The following is an 18,327-nucleotide window of genomic DNA, read 5'->3' as shown; positions in this document are numbered from 1 at the left end:
GCGTATTTTTTATCCTGTAACCACCGTGTGCATTGACTGAATAAAGGTCACTAATAAACTAAAGTTTTATTCGGTCAATGTAATAATAATTTGATTGTGGTTGTAACGCGTGATTTGATTGTATAAAAAGTTCATTTATATCATATAAACTGTTTTGCCAACATCACAATGACTTACGTCAAAACGTATTGATCCGCTTGACGTTACATTTAAAATATTTACAATTTGAACGCAGTTTTGAAGGGGAAATTGTCTTATTTTATACACTCTTTGATTGAAAATTAAATAATAAGGAATGCATTTCATAGCTACACACGTTTTACTGGTATAACCTGGCCAATGGGTTGGAGCAGTTTAATTTTTCTTTTATTAATCGCTTCGCGGTTTATAAAGCGTAAACTACCGCAACCCAGGTTTTACAGTATAAATGAGGTAGCTATTAAATTCATTCCTTAAATGAAGCCTCGTAAATACATTCCGGCGTTTTTAAAAGCATTGTGACGTCAAATTTATTGCAATGTTTACGCCATGGCGTCATAGTTTTAATTGCAGAGATGTGCCTAAATCTGTTAAATAGTTCGTTTTGTCATATGTAAAACTATGTTGCAGGATAATTTAAGGCCGTGTCACACTATCACGATTTATGCAGCGATTACCCACGATAAAATAAGTTAAAAATAACCGTTCATTGTCATGTTAGTCTTGCGATTTTTTCATAGCGTGTAAGGAATTTTTTTTTGCTGCTAGAACGGTGTCTCCTCGATGGCATTCTATACAAAGAGGGCGCGTTATAAGCTAAAACTGACGTTATATGGGTAGCACGTGACCTGTGTGTACACATTGCGATGTCTCTAAGACAAATTTTGAAATTTGTTCATTACAAACTGGTTATGATCTCTCTACGATTATGAAGGATTAATGGCGGTTACATACGATGGTCATACGAAGGCTTCCTACATCGTATTTACTCGTTGTTCAATCCCACAGTACTCGTACAGCATTTGTCATTAATCGTCCTTCTCGCATCATAATCGCAGGAAAGTCGAACTATGTTTCTATGACTTCGAGGAACACTTACATTATCTCCTAAGGTACTCGCAATAACCCGAAGGACATTCGCAGAAATTCTTAGAACACTGGCATTGTCGCCAGTACTAAGAAGTTCCACGAATGTCGAAGATTTACTACGAATTTGTGTACGAGTGCAGTGTGGGTGTTATGCGATTGTCTACAAATACTGAAAAATCTTGCTGTGTCCACGATTGTTTTGAACATGCTCAAAACAATCGCCGAGTTTTTCGGTTTGCTGCGATATTAATATTCCGATTGCTGGAATTCTCTATGTTTTCAATAAATTCTTCGAAATTTAAAATGTAGCTCTATTATATGAGATACTATGAGATGATGAATTTGGTAATCTTTGAAAATACGTGCTTGAACGTCTACTGCAATTTGATTTGCTTGCACTCCTTCTGTTATTAAAAATACTTTGGAAAATAAGGTGTAAGTCTGTGATACAAAGAGACTGCTTTATTCAATGAATATTAGAAAAAATGGGGCACCAACAAGGAGTAGGTGAGCGCTTGGGGAACAGCTATAACCGTCCCCGGTAAAATTAGAACTAATTTTATTTGGGTTTTAAAAAACAGATGATGGATGCCTCCCAGCTAAATAAGAAGAAAAAATTTAGACATTTTACGACAGAAATGTTACAAATGTTAAAACGGAATAAACGTTCTTGGTATTGTTTACTGACCTGTATCGGATTATTACCTCTTTTCTGCGGAAAAAAACATGCGGCAAGTTAATTGAAATGCGCCAAAAATTCTACTATGCGCTCGAGAAAAAAAGATACATGTTGAAATATGATCCTTTAAATATCTACACTTTCCATACAATATTGATAACGAAAAATCAATGAAAAAAACGGTAAATTTTGCAGGGTTTACTCGTTAAAACGACAAATGACGTTTTATTTGCTCTGATGTGCAAATTAAAAAAAAAATCCTTATTTATTACTGTAATGAGTTCTTATGATTTTGTAGGGCTTGGATGACAGATAAAATTGTAAAATTAACCCCCCAAAATTATTCTGGAAATAAACAAAATAATAATAATAATATTCTCTCTCCCTTCTTTCACACCACACACAAACAGAAATTTAATATGAATAGAGTAAATAAATTAACAAATACCTGATACTTGAATTACATTAAAGTCACAAGTATTTGTCTTACATACATGTAGGTATCAGATGCAAACATTACAAGATAGCTGTTGTAAATCCTTATATATACAAAACTAATTTAAAGTTTTTATTGTATCGGTATAACAAAACACTTGTTGACAGTTGCCTTCGGCCTTGTGCAACAGTCAGCAAATGTACATTGTTATACCTTCATAAATATTTTTATATACTGAAACGCAAAAGAAACGCAATAAGCAGTAATCTTCAAATATTCGATTTTTTTAATATAATGATTCTCAAAAATGAATACCGTACTGTAAAATTCGATTTAAAAACATCAGAGATTTGATAAAAATATTAAGTGATTATCTTTTAACTTAGGAAAGTACCACATAACTGTTTAAACACCCCTCACCCCGGTCATTCAAATATACAGCGTGCAAGACTGCTATGCACAACAATTGCAGCTTGACTTTTACGATGCGATAGGCTCATCAATCTCGAGGTCTGAGCGAAAGTAATATTCTTTGCCATTTTTTTAAATGCTTGTTTTTCATATGACTAGGTCGAATTTTCTCTAGCCTAGCGCAGTGTAGTAACTCTTGGACTTCCGGTCCAAGGACTGTCATTCATGTTAATGATACGTAAGAGCATGTTGAGGCGTGATGTAGTGCATATTTGCATCTGCAAATCTCCATCAGCTTTATTTTGAGATTTTCCAGCTAGAGCAATAAGTCATTTTCAGGAAGCTTTGGCATCGCGTAAAGAAAAGAAAGGTGAATTTATTTTTCGGAATATTGCTGCATTACTTGTGATGAACAATACAAACCCTTAAAACCCCATATTATTGCCAAATGTTTTATTAAACATGCAATTTTTGATTTCTGTTAAGCGGACTCAAACTTAACTTCCGGTTGTGGTATGGAAAGCATTCAAACGTTAATTTACCAATTTTTACAAAGTTGAAGATGTCTTTACTTTTTAGATACAAAATTATATCCAATATATAATATTTCCCACTAAAATACGATGTTGCGTTTCTTTTGCTTTCAGTATATATTTTTAGCTCTTCTGAGCCAAAGGCTCAAAGAGCTAATGCTCTTGGAAACAAAAGTACTGGTTGCTAAAAAATCTTCTCAAGAACCACTGGGCAGATTATCACCAAACTTACACAAAATGATGAGGATATGTAGATTAAAATTTGCATGGGGATTTACCCTTGGGCAAAGGGCGTGTCTCAAGGTCACGTCAAAGTTGACGAAAAATTACATTTTATTAAAATTGTGATATTTTGCTTACTTTAAGGACTAGGATCATCAAATCTGGTCAGTTGATGCATCTGAGGATCTTGTATCATTTTGACTCAAAAGTAGGTCACGGTGACCTTCTTTTTTAATTTTGCGGTCTTTCTTTTTCTTTTTCAAGGTGATTTAGAGGCATATTTTGAACAATTTAAGGCCTATGAATCATCAGACTGTCAGTTGATGTATCTTTAATCCTCGGAGTACGTCGACTAAAATGTAGGTCACATTGACCTACTTTTTGAATTTTATTGCAAATCTTTTTTAAAACAATTTCAGTCATTAATTCGAATAACGAGAGGTTTAGAATCATTGAATCTATTAAGATGATGCATCTTGGGGCCATAAAACATATTTATAACAAAGAGGTTACAGCGACATACTTTTTGAACTTTGCAGGCATTCGATTTCAGAGCGTTTTAGGGGCATAATTTGGACATTATAAGTTATATGATCATAAAACTTTGTAAGTTGATCCATTTTGGATCAGAAAAACGTCAACTGAAAAGTAGGTCATCGTGACATACTTTTCAATTTATATGATTATAATTAAATATATCAGGTACTAATTGGCTTAGAATCATCTTTGGCTTCAAATAGAAGGTTGTACAGTTTATCAGAAGATCGATTCAAGGCCCTTGGGCCTCTTGTTACCAATAAAACAACGTCTAACAAACTATTGTGTGTCACATTGGTCCAACAATATCGATGTTGACCGGACTATCAGTCCAACATAACAATTGTACGACCGCAATATCACAGCTACGTCACAGGTATTTTGTAGGCGATTTATATCGGCGACACGAAAGTAGCCTAAGTTAAGAGCTGCAAAGTTTTCGTACACTAAGAAGGCTTCACTGGAAATGTATATTTTGTGATTAATTATATAATTTCTATGATAAACAATTTTACGAGTATTTTGTTATTCCTTATTATTTTTGAATTAAAAAAACATTGAGATTCGTACCTGAATCAGAAAATGTTTTCCTTGGCCTACAGCTTCAGGCAACATTTTTACCTTTAAATCCAACAATCATGTTACCCCCATACCCAGTCAAAAATGTTTATTACATAAAACCATGTTATAATACATGTATATGTACAATACATTTATTACATTTGGCCAGTCAATAGTTTGCGTATTATAAATTTTATCAAAAATTATAAAAACTTATACTTGTATTTATCTATGACAGTAGTAACTATTCTCCGTAAATATGATGTTTTTCACTTGGCGCTTAGCAGCCAAAACTAGCAAAATTAGACACAACTATTCAGTATCTTTCTTCACTTAATGCATGTTTCTATTTTTGTCTATAAATTATTCCATGAATAAATCATTACAATTGCAGGTGGAAAAGAGAGTACATATACGAATTCGAAGATGCTATCCCCAGCAAATGTGTATGTAAATATGTCTTTTAATTGAAATTCCGATAAGGAATCTGACATGTATAATTAAAAATATACATGTACTACCGTGCTACATATACATTTTTTATTTTTATTTATTTATTTATTTATTTTTGAATAATTTTAATTACATGTAGATACTGCCAATGTTTATGTATGCGCATAATTTGGTAATGTGCAAAAAATGTATTTAATCCAGACTCGTTCAATTTTTTTCATTTGAAGACATGCTTGTATATTTCACCTTTTTGTTGAAAACATTGTAATGTTTATTCAAGAAAATAATGTATAAATACTAAGCAGAACTATCTGTATCTGTTCTTAAAACGTTTTAATGAAAATTATGCAGGTAAGAAAGTGTTAAGAATTTTGTGCAGACTATGAAAGATACATGTATTCGATTTTTTTTTAATCATTTTAATTGCAAATATACGGCAATTTTTTTTTTTCATTTATGATCAGTTTTTTTATGTAAATATATCTTATATATTTTTTTGGGAATATATACAAGAACATTTTTACCTGTACAATTAGGTATCGTTTAAAATCAAAATATACGGTAATTTAATTGATTATGATCAGTTTTTTTAAATATTAATACATATATATCTTAATTGTTTTGGGAACTTACAAGAATATCTTTGAAATTGTACAATTGACGGCATTTGCTTTTATCTAGTCATGATAATACATCTTATATATATTAATTTATAATGCTTAGCTTAAAAAAAATGACTGTAGAACTTTCCCCAAAACAACAAATAATTGTTCTCTGAATATAGTCCAAGTTATGTAGCTTTGTGTATTGAAGAGGACGTTATATATTTTCTGCTCTGTTAAATATAATCAGCTCTGTTAATTATAATTAATATAATATTAATGTAATTATTGATGAAAATAGGAACCAGCTGAGAAGGAATAATTCCTAAATCGTAATCAATAATAAGAAATCAAGAATGTTTTGAAGTTTAATTTATCTAATTTGTTTTTTTTTTATCATTACTTATTCGCTCTGCTTCAGAAGTATAGAATGTTGTTATAAAGTAAGTCTTGTGTAAAAGCGATAATACTTAAAATGCAAAGATTTTTATGCCTTAGAGATCTTGAGTTAGAATAACCGGGAGTTATTCACAGAGTATTTTATATAAATACATAATTTATTAAAGCTGTGCTTTTACGTCATTTCCAGCTTTATAAGTTGAGCATGTAGTTTGTGATTAGTTTATACAAACGTGCTAGTGTTTTTCAAAAAATTATTTAAACTTTCTGTCCTGAAAACTGTTGGAGATGACAAAAATATAAAAGTATCTTATGATTTCATATAGCAATAAAACGACTTTTTTCAACAATTTGTATTTTACTTATTATCAAAAATCAAAACCAAAGTACTTTGTACATTTTTGTTATGTTTGTTTTGTTGTTTAACGTCTCTTTTGAGAAATTTGCACTATTTTTGTAAAATTGATTTAAAAAATAAAAAATCCTTTTCTTGAAAACTGTAGGAGAAATTATTTTGAAAATGGGGCACCCTTCATACAGTATTTTCCGAAAAAGATTAAAAAGTTATATGTTTCATACATTATTCAAACTCAAATTCCAAATACGATGCACTCTCTGATAAATAAAGTTGATCTGCAAAAAAAGGACATCTATTGTGAAAACTTTTATTTGTTTGTTGAACGTCCCTCGAGAGAATTTTACCAATCATATGATGACGCCACTACTTGCCAGTCGAAGGCTGCATTTAAACCTATACTCGTCACTCAGGGCCATTAAGAGGTGAGGGATCTCTAATAAAGCTGGATCTTTTTCTTGCTAGACCTTCTACGACACGGGTATTCGGCAATCGTATAATCTCGGGCTTTTCCGTCAGAGGTCGGAAAAACAGCCTTGAATGTATTAACTTCACCGAATGTTCAAAATTTATACAAGATTGAATCGCTTCCTATGAATTAAAGCATTGGAAAGACAGAGTTAAAAGTCGCTCCTATAGTATATTTTAGGTAATATCTTTACATTCAATAAAGTTGACCTCCAAAATCTACAGACAAATGGTCTCCCTACATTTATTTCAAAGTTTATGAAAGGGGGGGGGGGGTCATGGACGCCTACGTAACACATTCGAGTTTGTATTATCGCTTGTCAGAGAGGCCAGAAAAGTTTCGATTGGGGAATTCAGTTAATACGATCTCATCCGAAGGACCTGTCTGCACGTCCCGCGGTGGATTCGAACCCGCGACGTAAGGATCAGCTCCTTACTCCGCGACTCTACAGCAGACGCTCTAACCACTGCGCCACGAGGGCGACTTGAAAACTGATGGAGAAGATATCCAATGGTGTACACTTGCAATCTTTTACCAAAATATAACTTAGTTCAACGGCTTATAACTTTCTCATATTTTCAAAAAATTAAAACCCAAGTCATATGCAAATCTTAATTAAGGTCTTTCGTATTCACGGAAGACCTTATAGTGATTCTACTGTTTCTTATTATTATTATTTTTCCGCCCATCTAATTTTGTGCACGCGATTTCTCGAAGACTACTGGGTGGATATATATGAAATTTGCAGAAACAATGTATTGTAATCTGAAATTATTTTATCCGAGAGATTTTTTGGAAATTCACTTCCGGTGCCAAGTTACGGACCATTTTCTGAATTTAAAATGACATTTTGTCCGTGGATAATCTCAAGAACGAAAAAAGATATCAAAGTGAAACTTTCAGGGATTATAGATCGTGATAGGTACAAGCCTGGACGCTACTTTTCGTTCATCGTCGGCATTTCCGGTTGCTTACGAAAGTGATCAAAGAAATCGTAAATTTTCAACTTTCCTTATGTAAATCAATACTTACATCACATTATTGCATCTCCTTTGTAGTTTCGAAATATGTTAGTATCACAGGAAATAAAAAAGTCAACTTCCGGTTATAAGAGAAAAACTTCATAATTTGGGTATTTTTCTTTCCTATTAATATCTTTTGTAGATAAAGCATTTGAAATGAATTTTAGACCTGTTATTCAGACTGCAAATGTCTAGAGTAACTTCAAATATCTTTGTAATATTTACTTCCGGTCGCGTGTTTTTCTGTCCTCAAAATGAGAAGTCTGAGCAAGATCTCGGAAACGATAAGAGATTAGGACACCAAACTTATATGAGCAACAGACCTTAAGATGAAGGCAAAACCATTTGGGTTAAGAGCGTCAGCCGTCACTTCCGGTCGTCACAGGAAGTGATCAAAGAAATCGAGAATTTCAACTTTTCTTTTTCAAATTAAAAATTGCATCACTTTTTTGCATCTTTTTTGCAGATTCGAAAGATGTTAGTCCCACCGGAAACAAAAACGACAACTTCCGGTTATAAGAGAAATACTAAATAATTTGAGTATTTTTCTTTCCCATAAATATTCTTTATAGATAAAGTATTTAAAATGAATTTTAAATATGTTAATGTGAGTGCAAATGTCTAGCGTAACCTTAAATATCTTTCAAAAATTCACTTCCGGTCGCGTTTTCCTGTCCTCAAAATGAGAAGTTGTCAGAACGAGATCTCAAAAACAGGTAAAAGATTAAAACACCAAACATTTATGAGTAATAGACTTTGAGGAGTAGGCGAAACCATTTGGTTTAAACACGTCAGTCGTCACTTCCACTTGTCACAGGAAGCGATCAAAGAAATTAAAAAATTAACTTTTCTTTTTTCTTTTTTAAATTAAACTTGCATCACTTTCTTGCATCTCTTTCGCTGTTTTGATGTATGTTAGATTCCACGGGAAACAAAAACGTCAACTTCCGGTTTTAGGAGATAAACTACGTTATTTTTATATTCAACTTTCTCGTAAATATTGCTTATCGATAAAGTACTTGAAATGATTTTATGTATGTTGTAGATACTGCAAATGTCTAGAGAAAAGTCAGAGATTTTTTATAAAATTCACTTCCGGTCGCGTGTTTACCTATCCTCAAAATTAGAATTTGTTCTCACAGTATTGCTCGGCAACAGCAATCGAATGAAGTCTAAAACTTTCAGGACTGATAGTCAGTCATCAGTTTATTTGAGTCGTGAGAAAATCTTGTATCGCCGTTACTTCCGGTCGTGACAGGAAGTGAAGCAAAAAAGTGAATGGTTAATGGTTATCACGTTAAATTTTCAAGCTGACGACCAGGGTTAAATCTCCAGAGTGTCTGAATTTCTTTTATCACTTTTTCAGCTTGAATTTTCGTTTTTAATTTTAGAATCGGACGGAAGACCTCTCATTGCTCGCAATGAGGTTCTAGTATATGTAAAAAATTGATCTTCAAAATGGTTACCTTCTTTATTGAAAACTAAGAAGCAGTTTTCCAGACAAATGGGGAACGCTACATGTACGAGGGGTTATCAAAAAGTTCTTGGACTAGCGCCAAAAAGGTACATCAATGAATTTTAATCAATAAATTAAACCATAAATCATAAGTTTGATTTTTTTTTTTAATAAAAAGGGCTTGAAAATGACTTCAAAAGTTTCTTTTTCAACATTATATGAAATTTCGGCCTTGGAAAATACTATTATAGGCCTAGGAAATGTTTCAACGGGCTACAAAGAAATAAAATGCATCCAGAGTACTTTCTTTTAAATGCAAAAAAAGATTCAGAGGAATGTGAGATGCACAGTTAATGTCGATATTGAACTCTACAAACAAAATATGCTGGCATAATAAGTGAGGTTTTTTCTTAATGAAAAGATCTATCTACTTAATTATATGCGTTCAAACCAGCTGTTCATGACACTGTAAGGTCATGTAAAGAAGACGGGAATCAATTCTTACATTGTAACTCCAGCGAATCAATCAAAGTGTAATTAGTATTTAAAAAATGATATTCATCTGTGATTTGTTTTTTTAAAAAAATGACTTCTCTTCTGCACCTATTAAGATAAAAGATTAGAACTATTGCAACTTACAATAAACACTTTTATTATATGATTATATAATTCCTATCTCTCTGATTGGCTGAGATACAAGAATGTAGAAAAATAAAACGTTTTATTATATGATTGAATAATCCATGTCTCTCTGATTGGCCAACAATGTAGAAAAAATAATACGTTATATTCATATCTCTCTGATTTGCCAACAATGTAAAAAAAAATATTCAACTGCACATGACCTTCCTGGTGAATATAAGGATTTATTTTCTCTACATTGGTATAAAAATAGATCGAAAAATTCCAAACTGATACAAATATACTTGCTTGGAAAGCTATTTTACTTGATACCAACTGCCACTAAGGTGAACATAACATTAGGGAATATATGATTTTGGGTGTGGGGGCTGGGTGCAGAAGACCCTCCCTCCCCAACCCCAAACATTTTTTTTCCAGAACGCAATTGTTTTTTACTTTTAATTTAGAGTAAAAATATTCATTTAAGGACTGGCTGTCCACTTATGGACCTTAATTCCCCACCCCAATCCTGAAACAGAATTTGAAATTAAAAGAATTCTCTTTTCGTGGGAGCTACAATGTAACTTTTTTTCAGATGTCATTTTTCAGTCATTTTCCCTAATAATGCTCCCATCCTCTTTAAAATCTCTTCTATAAAAGAACCATTACATTATTTCTTTTTTTTCATAGCAATTTATGTAGATTTAAAAATTTCCAAATTAATACCACTGGTAACCCCGCTTCTCTCATTGCATTTAGCTTGGACTTCAGCAAATGTAAGCAAGTAAGATGGCACAAACTGCTTAATGTTCGTATCATTTAATTATCAAAACATTTAATTCAACAATTATTGCTGTTTTTCAGTCAATACGATGATTTACCAACCCTCGAAGTACAATTATAACTCGCCCTTCGGGCTGGGTGAATATTGCAATTCTCAGGTGGATAAATCATCGTATTGGCCTCAAAAACAGCAATAATTGTATAATATTCACCAGAACGTGACCTTCCAGGCATTAATGATCAATACAGTTATTTTGAATGCTATTATCACTTAGTATTTTGAATATGTAAATACTCTTCAGTACAAGTTATTTTCCGAAACGGTTTTAAGGTTAATATTGAGAGAATAGCATGCACCTGACTTTTTTAAATTCACATCTTGTTCAAAGCAGATGAAATAATGTTACTTAATATATCAAGTGTAATCATTTAATTAATGTATCAATTAGAAAAAAAATGAGCATTGAGATCGCTTTACATGAACATATTCACGCTAATGAACTCATTTCTATAATATTTTGCCTTATCTTTCAAGCTTTACCGTGATGCAAAAAGTGATAAATGGACAAAAATAGCTTGCACGAAAGATGCATTCTTTTTTTAAATTCTTGAAAGTATAAAGTTTCAGAACCTAAAAATATACTTTTATGACTTTCGATTCAATTCTTAGGCCGGGCGCTTGGCGAAGGAACAGTCACTACCAATTACCTAGTATGTTAATATCTAAGGTTTGACGCGGCGCATCGAACGAGAATCGAACCCGGTCACCCCCGATCACGAAGCGAGCGCCCTACCACTAGGCTACCGTAACCGGTAAAAAAATCTTACGAGAAAGAATAGCAGAGTCAAGGTGATTCAGCTTATTGTTCATAGTTTACCTTTATCAAATGTTTACATTTATAAGCATTAATCTCTTAAAAAAACGGACCGGGACTACAAAAAGAACATTTTACAAAACCCTTGTACTGTTTTTGCTGAGCTGGAGTTAAACAATAGCAGTCATTTTGATGTGTAATCAGCTTCCTTTATTGGTTTTAATTATTGGGGAATAAACAAGAACGTTTTTAAAGCTGAAAAATATTCATTCAAATGTAATTTTGTGACTGAAGTCTGTGTTGTGCAATGTTTTAACAAATCATAGTGGATTTGGATCTGCAGTGTGAAAAACATTTGTTCATCCCATTTCTTCCCTATAAAAAAGCGCAATGAATTCAAAACGGACAAGAATGCGTTGTATACGAAGAGATATTTGATTTCCATGATAACCACTGAAAAAAGCTATGAGACATCTCAGGATATCTACTAATCACTCTAAATAAACTGGTTATAATATTTAAAAATCATGGATCATTTCCTGTTTCACAAAAATTATTAATATTTAATAATTTTCCACAAATATCTCTGACATAAGAAGTAGTATTAGACAATTATGTTTTAATTCTATGCACCATAATACCAAGTTCTATGTCTTCATTAAAACTGAAACTTGAAATCATTAATTTGTCCCATCTTGAAAATCGTAACATATATTTAATGTAACATTAAACATTACGTAATTGAGATTAAGAACATGCACACATGTTTCTCTAGTTTGAACAAGGGGTAATTTGTATGAATAAGAGTAAAATCATGGTTGTCTTAATTAGGAAGATACAAATGACTGTTCACATAAGAAGGGGTATACTGTTCATGTACGTGTACATATTAAATTGGCGTATTCAAAATTTAGCGGAATCACTGGGTATGGAGTTGTTGGCGAAATCATGAATTAGCGCTATACATGTCCTTGCCATATGTTGTATTTATAAAATTAATGATTTCTTAGCGGTATTCATGAATTAGCACATCGTTGTCTGCAGCAAGGCCGCTAAAATATGAAGCCCGAAGTACACATACAGTAGTTTTCATTCGTATAAAAGAAATCAGATAAAATACATGTATTCATAGTTCTAAAGTTCGTCTTTCAAGAAATGCTTTTTATTGGTTGTAGTACACATTTTCCTCAGATGAGTCCTCTTTTCCCCGGATGTAATCCAACAAAACATCGTATATCATTCTGTACTCATCCTTAAAAACAATATAAAAATGATGCCACCACATTCAAAATAAGAATGAAAAAGTGATTTGAGGGCTTTAATTTTTCTCTACTTTCGTATACTGGCAATCGATACGTCAAATGACATTAGGGAAAAAATACTTCAATGAAAGTTGATAAACAGAAATCAGTATTTTTCTCCTCACGAAGATAAAAGAATAGATATTTAATTTTTTTTATTTGCATTTCTTTATGCAGCTCTTTAAAGAAACTCTGAATTAACATTATAAATAAAAAAAAATAAAATGATGTCTCTTGTTTTTTTTTTTTATTATGATGAAAAATTACCATGGAAGAGCAGATTTCTGGTCGTCGTATGTGTAACTGACGGACAGTAGAGAAAATGTCCACCTCCCCGTCTACAGACAACTGCTGCAGTACGTTATATACAGAACTAAACACTCCACATTGGCCTGCGCCGTCACTGATAATCAAACAATATTTTTTGTTTTCTTTAACATTCTGATGCCGCAGCTTATTTAGTTAATCAAAGGATAAGCACTTTCCCTAAGATAATACTCAACATTTCAAGATTCTTTCTTTCGGAAATAATTTGTTTTCCTCGTGTTCTGTGTCCATCTATATACATTTTTCATGAAGAGAAGTACAAAATTGTATAGACGTTTGTAATGTTCCCCTTCAGGAACCGTTTTTTTTAAATACAAATGATAGGTATTTTCTGTGACATTTTTTTTATTTCTCTTAAAAAAAATAAATTTTCTTTCTCCATTGATTAACTATGTACATTATATCAACTTTGTATCATCAAAACCGTTATTGTCACGGTGAAGTTGTCCAAATAAGGATCGCTACCCTGTTTACTTCTTTGAATTTAAGACCAATATTAAGTTTATATATTACAGAATTCTATAAATATAATAATGGTTTATTCGTAATTTTTTTTGAAAATTTTAAATTCTATATATATAACATAATTTATTTGTCTAAATGCTGAGACTAAACTTTATGAATATCGATACATAGAAGTCCTACTATCAATAAATCACCTGCTGACAATCGTAATCGAACCCTCTGTGTCACTCTGCAGTGCAAAGGTAACCAAACGTAACATCTGTTCTGAAGCCTGGGAAGACCGTGAATTATTAAAGCTTCCTGTTGGCTCCACAATCGATACTGAAGATCCTTGGTTCGCCTGAAAAGTTTACATTAAGTTTAGTATTATTGTGAAGGGCAATGGATTTGGTATCATTATATAAATATCATTTTAAATATCTTGACATCGAATCGATTTGAATCCACATTTTATTAACGTAGCCCATCAATGCTCTGAGCACCTACCCCAATCTGTGTAATATTGATTGTGGTACATTTAATATCAGTAATCTGTTGATGCCCACATTGTACAGTAAAAGGAAACACAGTTTTCGAATTATTGGTGACTGGTAGCCATGTTTTAATCTGTCAAAATGAAGAAAATGGAATGAGGTAAACAGGTAAATTCGAAAATAACATTTTATGTTTGTTAAAACAATTTTAAACACAATCTCAACGATGATTCATTTACTTACTGACTTAATATCGTTGAGAGGATCCATGCAAATCAACAAATCAGATTCGTGAGCAGGCGTAGGAAGTCTACAGCATCCTCTGATGAAGGATAATGTGTCACAATGAACGCGTTGGGATTGGTGTAAGACTACAAATACATAACTGAGACACGAATATCTGTGCTTTTAAGTACAGAAAAGCATTTGTATTGATTCAGCAAAAGAAATTTTCTCAGCAATTAAAATTACGAAATTCTTTCCCAGGTTAATGTAGAGTTCTGAAAACATTTGTCATTTGAAATAAAAACTTCCCTACGGAATTCGTGTACAATGAAATATCGGTTACAATATGTTATATGTATATCCTTATTTATTTACACTTTCTTTATTGAATATAAATATTTTTTCAGTTAAAAGGAGGAAAATATCATGTCCCAGAGACTTTTTAAAAACATTTTTAATGATTCTTTTTTTTTACAATATGGAATGAATTATGTTATATCATTGTCAATAACAAGAAACTTTAATTTTCTTTTTAACGGATTATCACTAAAGAACCTTGATTGAAAATAAAATTTTACATACAGGAAGTGTAACCGCGTTGATGTAATTTCCACGCTTTGGCACACTTGAAGACAGGAAAACACTGTATTTGTCAACTTTCTAACAAATTGATATTTTTTCTTCTGCTTCCCCTTTCACTTTACGTAGGCAATATCAAGGATGTACAATACACGTAAATTTCATCAATGAATACACATGATTACTGATTAGCGAAAGAGACAAATTATACGATTCAATTACATATGTATAAATTACTTATAAGCATACAATATTATTTTAAATGGAACTGTCATCCTAATGTAACCATACTTTACTGTACAAATGGAAAATTATTCTGAATTATATATGAATTTATCCTTAGTTAGCTGCAGAACCGTTGCTCTTCGAAAAAAAAAAAAAACAGACAGGAATCTGTTCGTCCATCCCAATTTTTAAGAAAAGCGAGCTACAGATCTGCAGCTAATCCTTGGTACGAATTTATTCTCAGTCACAGGGTATAAACGACAAAGAGCCTTTGTGTTAGGAACGCAGCTTATTTTTCAATGGATAAAAATCACTTTTGTCAGAAGATGAACAGATAGACAGATATGTTGTTAGAACCGATCAGAGTGAAATTTTTTCCCTCTGTGATTAGTGAAGTGACAGTCTTTTAGGGGAAAACATAAACAGATTCAATTTAAGCTACTTACGTGGAAGAACAGATGATTTGCTATATCCACTTTGTAAAGCGACCTTGTAATCGATTTTTGTATACGAGAGCCGCACTTTTAGAAGATTCTAAACGTCAATGTTTTTCAGTATAGTTTATTTTGCAAATGTGATCCGTATGTACTGGGCATTTTTTAACACTGATAAATATAAACAAGAGGCCCATGGGCCACAACGCTCACCTGAGTAATTTTCGCCCTGCTGTTCTTCACTAGACTTTCACCATATAATACACCTATTGTGGTCCCATCCTATCCCCAGGGGTCATGATTTTAACAATTTGTAATCTACACTACTCCAGGATACTTCCACATAAGTTTCAGGTTTTCTGGCCAAGTGATTCTTGAGAAGAAGATTTTTAACGATTTTCGTATATATTTCAATGTAAAAATGGTTTCCCTATTGTGGCCCCGTCTTACCCCCGGGAGTCATGTTTTTAACAGTTTGGAATTTACACTACCCCGGGATACTTCCACATAAGTTTCAGGTTTTCTGGCCCAGTGGTTCTTGAGAAGTCGATTTTTAAAGATTTTTTTTCCAATATATTTCAATGTAAAACTTGGATTCCCTATTGTGGTCCCACCCTAATCCGGGGATCATGTTTTTAACAATTTTGAAACTACACTACCCCAGGATGCTTCCATATAAGTTCCAGCTTTATTGGCCCAGTGGTTCTTGAGATGTAGATTTTAAAAGAATTTTTTCTATATATTTCCATGTAAAACTTGGATTCCTTATTGTGGCCCCGCCCTACCCCTGGGCCTCAAGATTTTTCAAATTTGGAATCTGCACTACCCAAGGATGCTTCCTAATAAATTTCAGCTTTTCTGTCCCAGTGGTTCTTGAGGAGAAATTTTTTGAAGATTTTTTCTATATATTTCAATGTAAAACCTGGATTCCCTATTGTGGTCCCGCCCTACCCCCGAGGGTCATTATTTTTACAATTTAAATTTTACACTACCCTAGGATGCTTCCACATAAGTTTCAGCTTTTCTGGCCAAATGGTTCTTGAGAAGATTTTTTAATGACCCCACCCTATTTTTGCCTTTTCTTGATTATCTCCCCTTGTAAGGGGGCTTGGCCCTTCATTTTAACAATTTAACTTCCCTTTACTCAATAATGTTTTGGTGACAATTTTCGTAAAAATTGGTCAAGTGGTTCTTGAGAAAAAGTTGAAAGTGTCAAAAGTTTACAAACGGACAGACGGACAGACAGACGGACGGACGACGGACAATGGGTGATCAGAAAAGCTCTCTTGAGCTTTTAGCTCAGGTGAGCTAAAAAAATAACATTTTACCAATATATAGACTTGTTTCGTTCAATATGCCAAAATACAGTTTCAAGTATTTTCCATCAGATTTTTGCATTATTATTTTTTTTTTCTTTCCCAGTCCTGTGAGTTTGTTTCTAGTTTCCTGGAACTCCGTTCTTAGTTCACTCTCATTTGCTGGTTTATCCCGTGTCATTAACTCTGCTCTCCTTAAGAATTTGGTTTGGTGTATAAGCATGTTGGCGCCTTAAACATGGAGTCAAGTGCCAGAAAAATAGTCATGTACTGGTCCTGATTTATTGAAAAAAAATATCAAACCACACCATAGAATGCTCATACCATTCTAATTTTCTGTTTACCTGACTGAGAATTGAACTTATTTAATTTCATAAGTGCATTTGTTATATGTATTTCATTTAATTATTATCCATAAGCATGCTGCATGAAAGAATCGTGTAAATTGAACAACTTTGTTTAAAAAATTTTAAAACACTTTTTTTTATCATAATTGAAGTGTTTGAATAGTTATTTATGTAAATCCATTAACTGTACATGTGAATATAATTTTAATTAACTAATTGTTAACTCACATAAGTCTGAATCATGTTCATTCTGTTTTCCCTCATTTTCTTGACGTATTCCGCGATGTTGATTTTCCTGTTTGTTTTGCCAGCCTTGTATAAAGCGTCAATAGCGATATATGTGCCCGTTCGGCCGATTCCAGCACTGAAATATAAGAAAATATATGATTTAGATATAAAACGAAAAGTATCAATTTAATACATATAATAATGTTGACAATTTATTTTAAAGAATATTCATTTGGATAAAGCATAAAAGTCCAGATTTGCTGTGTTACTTGGTTAAAAAAAATTACAAAAAGGGGGGGGGGCGGAGTTACAGAAACCCTGTCTACGTATCATTGATATATTTCTACAAAAATTACATCTTCGATTTCATCAAGAGCTAACTTTCGCTGTGTTTACAAATAACTTTGTTCACTTGACCTGCAGTGTACTAATGTTGGGCCTCCATTTTGTGTATCTTTTGTCCTTGTCACGTGATCATAGAAAACTACAAGACAGAGCGGTTCCTATGTGCCGTGATCAGGCCAGGCGGTGTAGTGGTACTGTGTCACCATGTGAGATTTCTTTTCCTGAATAAACAAAAACGTTGAATCTTCTACAATTACAATTATTCTATGGGTGATATGCATCACGAGAAGATAATACTTAAGAAATTTGCATTGAAGTTAGGTTATACTACAACATAGTATTTATTTCCTGTAAATATGATTTTTAATACACTTAAGTCTTCCTGAAGCAAAATTGTAGAGTTCTGATCCCTAAGAAAAGACAGTATCCTGGTATTTTGGAGGGGAAATGTCTTTTTTTTTAAATGTGCTTCACATAAAAAAAAAATCCTTCCAGAAATAATAACGTGCATTTATTAAAGTGTCAGATCCATTTTTATTCAGTGTAAAAAAAATTCAATGTTACCGAAACATTACTATGAAATTTTTCATTGTTAAAGACATCTTGCCCGCTTTTATGAATTTAGTTTGAAAACTGAGGG

The 18,327-nt window shown here is 32.6% G+C and overlaps 1 pseudogene; it reads right to left on the bottom strand.

Moving 5' to 3' along the window:
• The window catches only part of LOC133180193 (receptor-type tyrosine-protein phosphatase alpha-like), a 208,653-nt pseudogene that overhangs the window by 178,406 nt on the left and 11,920 nt on the right, over positions 1-18,327 (bottom strand).

The sequence above is a fragment of the Saccostrea echinata genome, unplaced genomic scaffold (genome assembly GCF_033153115.1).
Source record: "Saccostrea echinata isolate AGI-Se365-2 ecotype Australia unplaced genomic scaffold, CSIRO_AGI_Sech_v1 ptg000006l, whole genome shotgun sequence".
Lineage (NCBI taxonomy): Eukaryota > Metazoa > Mollusca > Bivalvia > Ostreida > Ostreidae > Saccostrea > Saccostrea echinata.
Note: the sequence above shows the minus strand (reverse complement) of the source record. Positions and strands in the feature narration are given on the sequence as shown.